The sequence below is a fragment of the Meles meles genome, chromosome 3 (assembly GCF_922984935.1).
Source record: "Meles meles chromosome 3, mMelMel3.1 paternal haplotype, whole genome shotgun sequence".
Taxonomy (NCBI): Eukaryota; Metazoa; Chordata; class Mammalia; order Carnivora; family Mustelidae; genus Meles; species Meles meles.
The window spans coordinates 26556176-26567023 of record NC_060068.1 but is presented as its reverse complement, the minus strand read 5'-3'; the positions used below and the strand labels follow the sequence as shown (position 1 = coordinate 26567023).

Below are 10848 nucleotides of genomic sequence, written 5' to 3'. Positions count from 1 at the left end.
CATTTAGGAGTAGGAGACATAACTGGCTTTTGCAACACAGAAGAAAGCAGAGGTATAGATAAAATGCTAGAATATAGAAATGTATCCCAAGTTATAGAACAAGGTAAGGGCATAGCCAGAGATCTAAACAACATAGATGTAACATGCCCGAAGAGAAAACTTAATGCAACAATCATAAGAATATTCACTGGACTTGAGAAAATAAGAGTAGACATCATTGGACCCTTAAAACTTGGACAATAGTTTTTAAAAAGAATCAATCAAAAAAGAAGAATGTAATAAACGACATTAGAAACAGTCTTCATGAATGAATGAAGAGCAGCCTGGAAGAAGGAGAGAAACAAATTAAATAACTAAAAGACAAAATAATGGAAAATAATGAAGCTGTACAAAGGAGAAACAGGAGAATTATAAAAATGAGAATAGATTAAGGAAAGTCAGTGATTCCGTCAAACATAGTAACATCAATATTATCAAAGTCCTAAAAGAAAAGAGCAAAAAGGGGGATAGTTAATATATTTCAAGAAATAAGAGCAGAAATTTTTCCTAATCTGGGGGAAAAACAGACATCGAGATGCAGGAGGCATAGAGAACTTCCATCAAAACCAACAAAGAGTCTAAAACCAAAACATATTATTATTAAATTTGCAAAATATAATGTTAAAGAAAAAAAATCTTGAAAGCAGAAAGACAAAAGTAGTCCTGAACTTACAAGTGGAGACCAATAAGACTGGCTGGATATTTCTCAAAAGAAAATTGGAAAGCCAGAAGAAAGTGGCATGATTTATAAAAAGGGCTTATTAGGAAAATACCTGCATGATGAATTCTCTATCCAGTAAGGCTACAATTCAGAACCGAAGGAGAAATAAAGAGTGGCGCAGACAAAATATATATATATATATTTCTTACAAAGCTGTGGTCATTTAGCAATATGATATTGCCACAAAGACAGATACATAGATAAGTGGAACAGAACAGAAAACCCAGAAATGAACTCACAACTATATGGCCAATTAATCTTAGGTAAAGCTGGAAAGAATATCTAGTGGATAAAAGACAGTATCTTCAAAAAACTGATGTTTTGAAAACAGGACAATAGCATGCAAAAAAATAAAACTGGATGACTTTCTTACACTGTACACAAAATTAAATTCAAAATGGATTCAAGTCCTTAATGTGAAAATTGAAACCATAAAAATCCTAGAAGAGAACATAGTCACTTTGACATTGGCCATGATAACTTTTTTTTTTTCAAAGATATGTCTCCTGAGACAAGGGAAATAAAAGCAAAAGCAAAAATTAGGACTTCATCAAGATGAAAAGCTTCCACACAGTGAAGGAAATAATCAACCAAACTAAAAGGCAACCTACAGAATGGAAGAAGTTAATTGCAAATGATATCTGAAAGAGTTAATATCCAACATATATAAAGAACTTATAAAAGTCAACATCCCAGGGATCCCTGGTTGGCTCACTGGGTTAAAGCCTCTGCCTTTGGTTCAGGTCATTATCCCATTATCGAGCCCCACATCAGACTCTCTACTCAACAGGGAATCTGCCTCCTCCTCTCTCTCTGCCTACCTCTCTGCCTACTTGTGATCTCTGTCTGCTAAATTTTTAAAAAATTTAAAAAAACCTCAGCATCCCAAAAATGAACAAATTTTAAAATGTGCACATGGGTGCCTGTGTGACTCAGTTGGTTAAGCAACTGCCTTTGGCTCAGGTCATGATCCTGCAGTCTGGGGATCAAGTCCCACATCAGGCTCCCCGCTCCATGGGGAGTCTGCTTCTCCCTATGACCTTCTTCCCTCTCAAGCTCTCTCTCACTCTCTCTCTAAAATAAATAAATACAATCTTTTTTTTCTAAATGGGCCAAAGACATGAAGAAATATTTTCCCAAAGCAGACATGCAGATGAACAACAGATACATGTAGTCAAATATGATTATCATCAGAGAAATGCAAATCAAAGCTATAATGAATTATCACCTCAAACCTGTCAGAAAGGCTAAAATCAAGAAGACAAGGAACAACACGTGGTGACAAGGATGTGGAGTAAGGGGAACCTACTTGTACTCTTGGTGGGAATGCAAACTGATGAAGCCACTCTGAAAAACAGTATGCATATTCCTAGATAGATTAAAAACAGGATGACCCTAGGATCAAGAAATTTCGCTACTAGGTAATTACCCCAAAAATACAGTAATATTACTTCAAGAGTATATAATTTGATACATGCATGCTGATGTTTATAACACCATTATCTACAATAGCCAATCATAAAAGGAGCTCAAATCAACTGATAAATGGATTCAGAATATCACACACACACACACACACACACACACACACACACACACACACACACATTGGAATATCATTCAGCCATTAAAAATTAAATACTGGCATTTGCAATGATGTGGATTGAGCTACAGAATATTCCGCTACATGAAATAAGTCAGTCAGAGAAAGACAAATACCATATGGTTTCACTCATATGTTGAATTTAAGGGAAAAAATGGCAAAGGGTTGGGGGGGGAGAAAGAAGGAAAACCAAGAAAACAGACCATTAACTATAGAGAACAAACTGATGGTTATCAGAAGGAGAAGTGGAGAGGTGATGGCTTAAATAGGTGACAGAAACTAGAGTGCTCTTGCAGTGATGAGAACTGAGAGTGCTGTATGGAAGTATAAATCACTACATTATACACCTGAAACTAACATCTTTCTCAAGAAACAAGAAAGGTATCCAGTACACAACCTAATCCTACACCTAAACCAGCTGGAAACAGAAAGCAAAGAAAGCCTAAACCCAGCAGGAGAAGAGAAATAATAAAGATCAGAGTAGAAATCAATGAAATACAAACCAAAAGAACAGTAGAACAAATCAACAAAACTAGAAGCTGGTTCTCTGAAAGATTTAGTAATACTGAAAATCCTGTGATCATACTTATCAAAAAGAAAAGATAAAGGACCCAAATTAATAAAATCATGAATGATTGGCCAAAGGCAAGAGAAGCAAGGACAAAAGTGAACCATTGAGACTTCATCAAGATCAAAATCTTTTGCACAGCAAAGGAAACAGTAAAACAAACAAACAAACAAACAAACAAAACAAAAAAAACCACAACAGACAACTGACAGAATAGGAAAAAGATATTCGCACATGACATACCACATAAAGGTCTAGTACCTAAAATTTATAAAGAACTTATGAAACTCAACACCCAAAGAACAAATAACCCAATCAAGAACTGGGCAGAAGACATGAACAGACATTTCTGCAAAGAAGACATCCAAATGGCCAACAGACACATGAAAAAAATGATCCACATCACATGTCATCAGGGAAATACAAATCAAAACAACAATGAGACACCACCTCACACCAGTCAGATTGGCTAAAATTAACAAGTCAGGAAAACAACAGATATTGGCAAGGGTGCGGAGAAAGGGGAACCCTCCTACACTCTTGGTGTGAATGCAAGCTGGTGCAGCCACTCTGGAAAACAGCATAGAGGTTCTTAAAAAAGTTGAAAATAGAGCTACCCTATGACCCAGCAATTGCACTACTGGGTATTTACTCTAAAGATACAAATGTAGTAATCTGAAGGGACATGTGCACCTGAATGTTTATGTTTATAGCAACAATGTCCACAATAGACAAACTATGGAAAGAACCTAGATGTCCACCAACAGATGAAAGGATGAAGAAGATTATACACACACACACACACACACACACACACACACACACACACACACACGCATATATGCATATATACATATATATGCGCATATAAATATTTATACATACACACACAATGGAATACTATGCAGCCATCAAAAGAAATAAACTCTTGCCACTTGCAATGACATGGATGGAACTATAGGGTTTTATACTGAGCAAAATAGGTCAATCAGAGAAAGACAACTATCATATGATCTCTCTGTAATTAGGAATTTGAGGGGCAGGGCAGGGGGTTGTAGGGTAAGGAAGGAAAGAATCAAACAGGATGGTATTGGGAGGGAGACAAACTATTAGAAACTCTTAATCTCACAAAACAAACTGGGGGTTGCTGCGTGGTGGGGGTAGGGATAGGGTGGTTGGGTTATGGACATTGAGGAAGGTATGGGGTATGTTGATTTCTGTGAACTGTGTAAGCCTGATGATTCACAGGTACCCCTGGGCCAAATAATAGTTTATATGTTAATAAAAATAAATAGAAAAATATTCACACTTTTCAAAAACAATCTGGATTCAAAGACATTGTTAGCAAACTTGCAATGACATTTTTCATAGAAATAAAGAAGAAAAATAGGCCATGAGAATGAATCTCTTCTCAATGTGGTTTTGATTTGAATTTACCTGATGGCTAAAAATGATAATCAGTTTATCATGTGTCTGTTAGCCATTCGTATGTCTTCTTTGGAGCAGTGCCTGCTTATGTCTTCTGCCCGTTTTTTGACTTATCTGCTCCTGGAAGAAAATACAGACTTTTAGCTACTTGACATTAGTCTGGGAAATATTGTTTTGTTTTTATTTGACAACAAAAGCAAAGGAAATGAAAGATAAAAGAAAAATACAAATGGCTAACAGACATGAAAAAATGTTCATCATCATTAGCCATCAGGGATATTCAAATCATGAAACAAGATGGGATCGGGAGGGAGACAAATCATAAGAGACTCTTAATCTCACGAAACAAACTGAGCGTTGCCTGGGGGAGTGGGTTAAGGAGATGGTGGTTGGGTTATGGACATTGGGGAGGGTATGTGCTATGGTAAGTGCTGTGAAGTGGGTAAACATGGAGATTCACAGACCTGAACCCATGATGCTAATAATACATTATATATTAATTTAAGAAAAAAAAAAACACATTGAGATACCACCTTACATCTGTTAGAATTGCCAAAATTAACAAGACAGTAAACGTGTTGGAGAGGATGTGGAGAAAGAGGAGCCCTCTCACTCTGTTGGTGGCAATGAAAGTTGTTGCAGACACTTTGGAAAACAGTGCAGAGATGCCTTAAGGAATTAAAAATAGAGCTTCCCTACGACCCTGCAATTTCACTGCTGGGTATTTACCCCAACAATACAGATGTAGTGAAAAGAAGGGCCCTCTATACCCCAATGTTCATAGCAGAAATGATCACAGTCATCAAATTGTGGAAAGAAACAAGATGCCCTTCAACAGACAAATGGATAAATAAGATATGGTCCATATATACTGTGGAGTATTATGCCTCCATCAGAAAGGATGAATACCCAACTTTTGTATCAACACGGAGAGAGTCAATTATCATATGGTTTCACTTATTTGTGGAGCATAAGGAATGACACAGAGGACATATGGAGATGGAGAGGAGAAGTGAGTTGGGGGAAACTGGAGGTGGAGAGGAACCATGAGAGATTGTAGGCTTTGAGAAACAAACAGGGTTTTGGAGGGGAGAGGGCTAGAGCATTGGGTGATCCTGGTTGTGGGTATTATGGAGGTCACATATTGTATACAGCACTGGCTGTGGTGCATAAGCAATGAATCCTGGAACACTGAAAATAAATTTAAAAATAAATAAGAAAAAAGAAAGATAAAAGAAAAATAAACCTCTGTGCAGCAAAGGAAATCATCAACAAAATGAAAGACAACATACTGGATGGGAGTAAATATTTGAAAACTGTATGTCTGATAAGGAGTTAACATGCAAAAAGGATATAAAGAACTTATACAGTTCAGTAGGAAAAAAAAAGATTTAAAAAGCTTAAAAATGGGCATATTTTGAAATAGACATTTTCTAAAGAAGATATTCAATAAGCATATAAAATATGTTCAACTATTCACTAATTATCAGGGAATTACAAATGAAAACCACAAGAAGATGTCACCTAACACCATTAAGAATGGGTAGAATAAAAATAAAATAATAATAACAAGTGTTGGCAAGGATGTGGAGAAAAGGAACACTTCTACACTGTTGGTAGGAAGCATCACTGTTGGAAACTGTATGGAGGCTCTTCAAATGATTGAATGATTGAATAAAGATATTATATTTTATATTTCATTATCACATAACAATATTAGCCATAAAATAATAAAATCTTGACATTTTGACAGCAATAATGGTACTAGAGTGTATTATGCTAACTAAAATAAGTTAGACAGTAAAAGAAAAATACAGGTTTTCAATTATATGTGGAATCCAAAGAAAAAACAAAGAAATAACCAAACAAAATACAGAAATAGATACATAAATATGGTTGTCAGGGGAGACGATACTGGGTGATGGATAAAATGCAGAAAGGAAGCAAGAGGCACAAACTCCCAATATAATAAATAGGACACCAGGATGAAATATACAGTACAGGGAATATAGTCAATTATATTTTAACAAGTTTGTATGCTGACTGATGGCAACTACACTGACACTTGTGAGCCTTTTTTTAATGCATACAATTATTGGATAACTATGCTAAACACGTGAAATTACTAGGATATCTTATCTCAAGTATACTTGAATATAAAAAAAAAATGTGTGTGAATCTCCCCCAAAAGACTGTTAAAGTGAATTAAAGGCAAAACACAGGGTGCCTGGGTGGTTCAGTGGGTTAAGCCTCTGCCTTCGGCTTGGGACAGGACCTCAGGGTCCTGGGATCGAGGCCTACATTGGGCTCTCTGCTCTGCAGGGAGCCTGCTTCTCCCTCTCTCTCTGCCTGCCCCTCTGTCTACTTGTGATCTCTCTCTCTCTCTGTCAAATAAATAAACAAAATCCTTTTTAAAGCACATATTATAATTAAAAAATATAAATACAATAATTTTAAATGGATAGAAAAAGATATACTATGCTAACACTAATACAGTGCAGTCTTGAGTAGCTATCATCATGTGAGGAAAAGCAGGCTTTAGAGGAGGAAAGTTATCTGGGATATAGAGGAACATTACCTTATGATAAATGGATCAATGATTTGTGATGGCCTAATGATCATTCATGTGCATTTACCTAACAGTGCATAGATATATGTGTGGGAAAACCTCTCCATTTATATCAAAATGCAAAGGAGTTGAAAAATCCACTACTACTGTTGGATAGTCTAACAGTATTCAAACAATCATTGAAAGATCCTGAATGAAAAACATCAGTAAGAGCAGTTGAATTGAACAGCACCGTCTATCAACTGGATGTAATTTGCTTTTCTAGAATACAACAGAAACAGAAGGCTCATTCTTGTCAAATTTACACGGAAATAGCACCAAGAGTGAGCCCCTTCCGTGTCATAAAATAAATATTAACAAATTAAAAAAATGAAAATCATGCAAAACCTTCCCTCAACACATAGCAGATTTAATCAGTAACAGAAAAATGGCTAGAAAATCTCAAATACGTGGAAATAAAATAAGACACAACTTTTTCTTCTTTTTTTGTGGTTTTATTTAAATTCAAATTAGCTAACATACGGTGTAATGTTAATTTAAGAAACTGAATTTGGTGATACATCACTTGTATAAAACACCCAAGGCTCATCACAAGTGACCACCTTAATACCGGTCACCCATTTAACCCATTATCCATCCACCTTCCCACTAGCAAACCTCAGTTTGTCCCCTACAGTTATGAATCTGCTTTTTGGTTGGCTTCTCCTCCCCCACCTAGGTTCATGTATTTTGTTTCTTAAAGTCTGAAGTATGAATAAAATCATATGGTATTTTTTTTTCTCTCTCTGACATATTTTTTAGCATAATATGCTCCATTCCATCCACAACACTGAAAATAAGATTGATTCTCTTTAATGGTTAAATTACTAAAAATTGTGCATATTACATATATGTATTTGTAATCACATCTTTTTATCTATTCATCACTTGATGGACAATTGGACCCTTTCCATAATTTAGCTATAGTTGATTATGTTACTATAACATTGGGGTGTATGTCTCTCTTCAAAGGACTATTTTCATATCCTTTGAGAAATATATAGTGGTTCAGTTGCTGGATCCAATATTTTTAACTTTTTTTTTTAAATTTATTTTTATTTGTTTATTTACAGCATAACAGTGTTCATTGTTTTGGCATCACACCCAGTGTTCCATGCAGTACGTGCCCTCCCTATTACCCACCACCTGGTTCCTCAACCTCACCCCCCCCCGCCGCCCCTTCATAACCCTCTGGTTGTTTTTCAGAGCCCATAGTCTCTCATGGTTCATCTCCCCTTCCAGTTTCCCTCAACTCCCTCTCCTCTCCATCTCCCCATGTCCACGGTGTTCTTTGTTATGCTCCACAAATAAGTGAGGCCATATGATACTTGACTCTCTCTGCTTGACTTATTTCGCTCAGCATAATTTCTTCCAGTCCCGTCCATGTTGCTACAAAAGTTGGGTATTTGTCCTTTCTGATGGAGGCATAATACTCCATTGTATATATGGACCACATCTTCCTTATCCATTCATCCGTTGAAGGGCACCTTGGTTCTTTCCACAGTTTGGTGACCGTAGCCATTGCTGCAATAAACATTGGGATACAAATGGCCCTTCTTTTCACTACATCTGTATCTTTGGGGTAAATACCCAGCCGTGCAATTGCAGGGTCATAGGGAAGCTCTATTCTTAATTTCTTCAGGAATCTCCACACTGTTCTCCAAAGTGGCTGCACTAACTTGCATTCCCACCAACTGTGTAAGAGGGTTCCCCTTTCTCCACATCCTCTCCAACACACGTTGTTTCCTGTCTTGCTAATTTTGGCCATTCTAACTGGTGTCAGGTGGTATCTCAATGTGGTTTTAATTTGAATCTCCCTGATGGCTAGTGATGATGAACATTTTTTCATGTGTCTGATAGCCATTTGTATGTCTTCATTGAAGAAGTGTCTGTTCATGTTTTCGTAACTTAGTTGTTCTTTTTTTTTTTCCCTTTGTGAACATTAAATCTTAGGGAGAACACTTCCTTGGTGGTTGATGACTATGAGCATGCATTTAAAGCTTTTGAGAATACAGACTACCAGAGGGACTACTATCAGCAATGTAAGCAGAATCAATTTCGAATGTCCACAGTGCACACTGAACCCAGTTCCCCAAAATCCAAGCAAAAATTAAAATCAAATAAATCAAAGAAAGACCTTGTTGAGGCACTTTCCTGAACCAGTGGCTTGTTCAGCAATCTTATATAGCTGAGATAAACTTCCTGATAAATGTTAATTCAGGTATAGCAGGTAATGTTGACCACAGCAGAGACACCTATCAACTGTAACATAGTCAAGGGCTGTATTATCATCAAGAAGATCTTTAGCCACAGGGTATAAGGATTTTTCATCCACTGCAGTTGCTGTAGTAGCAAACTTCTCAATATTTTCAAAAGACAATAAAAGGTCATTTTTTCCCCATTTTATTTATTTTTTCAGCGTAACAGTATTCATTGTTTTTGCACAACACCCAGTGCTCCATGCAAAACGTGCCCTCCCCATTACCCACCACCTGTTCCCCCAACCTCCCACCCCTGACCCTTCAAAATCCTCAGGTTGTTTTCCAGAGTTCATAGTCTCTTATGGTTCGACTCCCCTTCCAAATTTTTTTTTTAATAAACATATAATGTATTTTTATCCCCAGGGGTACAGGTCTGTGAATCGCCAGGTTTACACACTTCACAGTACTCACGATAGCACATACCCTCCCCAATGTCCATAGCACCCTCCCCCTCTCCCAATCCCACCTCCCCCCAGCAACCCCCAGTTTGTTTTGTGAGATTAAGAGTCATAAAAGGTTATTTTTTAAAAGATTTTATTCATTTACTTGAGAGACAGAGATCACAAGTATGCAGAGAGGCGGACAGAGAGAGAGAGAGAGAAGCAGGCTCCCTGACAAGCAGAGAGCCCCATGCAGGGCTCTATAACAGGACCCTGGGATCATGACCTGAGCCAAAGGCAGAGACTTTAACCCACTGAGCCACCCAGGCACCAATTAGGTTCTTCTTTGATTTCCTGGTTAATACAAGCTTTCTTAAGCAAGGTGGTCTTTAGCTTCCAGGTGTTTTAATTCTTTCTAAACTTTTCCTTGTGATTGAGCTTCTGTTTCAAATCATTGTGATCTGAGAATATGCAGGGGATAATCTCAATCTTTTTTATCAGTGGAGCCCTGATTTGTGACCCAGTATGTGGTCCTTTCTGGAGAAGTTTCCATGTGCACTCGAGAAGAATGACTATTCTGTTGTTTTAGGGTGGAATGTTCTGTATATATCTATGAGGTCCATCTGGTCCAATATGTCATTCGATGCTCTATTTTCTTTATTGATTTTCTTCTTGGATGATCTGTCTATTACTGAAATTGGCATGTTAAGATCTTCTATCTTAATGTATTCATATCAATTAGCAATAATCACGCCTCGGATAAACCTCATTGGCTACGATACTGCCACTGTGCAAAGCTTAATGTATTCATATCAAAGTGTCTCTTTATCTTGATTAACAGTTTTCTCATGTAATTGACTGCACCCATATTGGGGGCATAAATATTTACAATTGTTAGATCTTCTTAGTGGATAGTCCCTTTAAGAATTACAGCGTGTCTGGGCGCCTGGGTGGCTCAATGGTTTAAAAGCCTCTGCCTTTGCCTCAGGTCATGATCTCAGGGTCCTGGGATGGAGCCCCACATCGGGCTCTCTGCTCCGCAGGGAGCCTGCTTCCTCCTCTCTCTCTGCCTGCCTCTCTGCCTAGTTGTGATTTCTCTCTGTCAAATAAATAAAATAAAAAAAAAGAATTACAGTGTGGCCTTCTGTATCTCTGACTACAGATTTTAGAGTAAAATCTAATTTATCTGATATGAGAATCACGACCCCAGCCTTATTTTGAGGCCCAATGACATAAAAGA

At 37.3% G+C, this 10848-nt stretch overlaps 1 pseudogene; it reads right to left on the bottom strand.

Moving 5' to 3' along the window:
• Positions 1-10285: 10285 nt before the first annotated feature.
• On the bottom strand, positions 10286-10407 carry LOC123939459 (annotated as a pseudogene).
• Between the last annotated feature and the right edge of the window lie 441 nt (positions 10408-10848).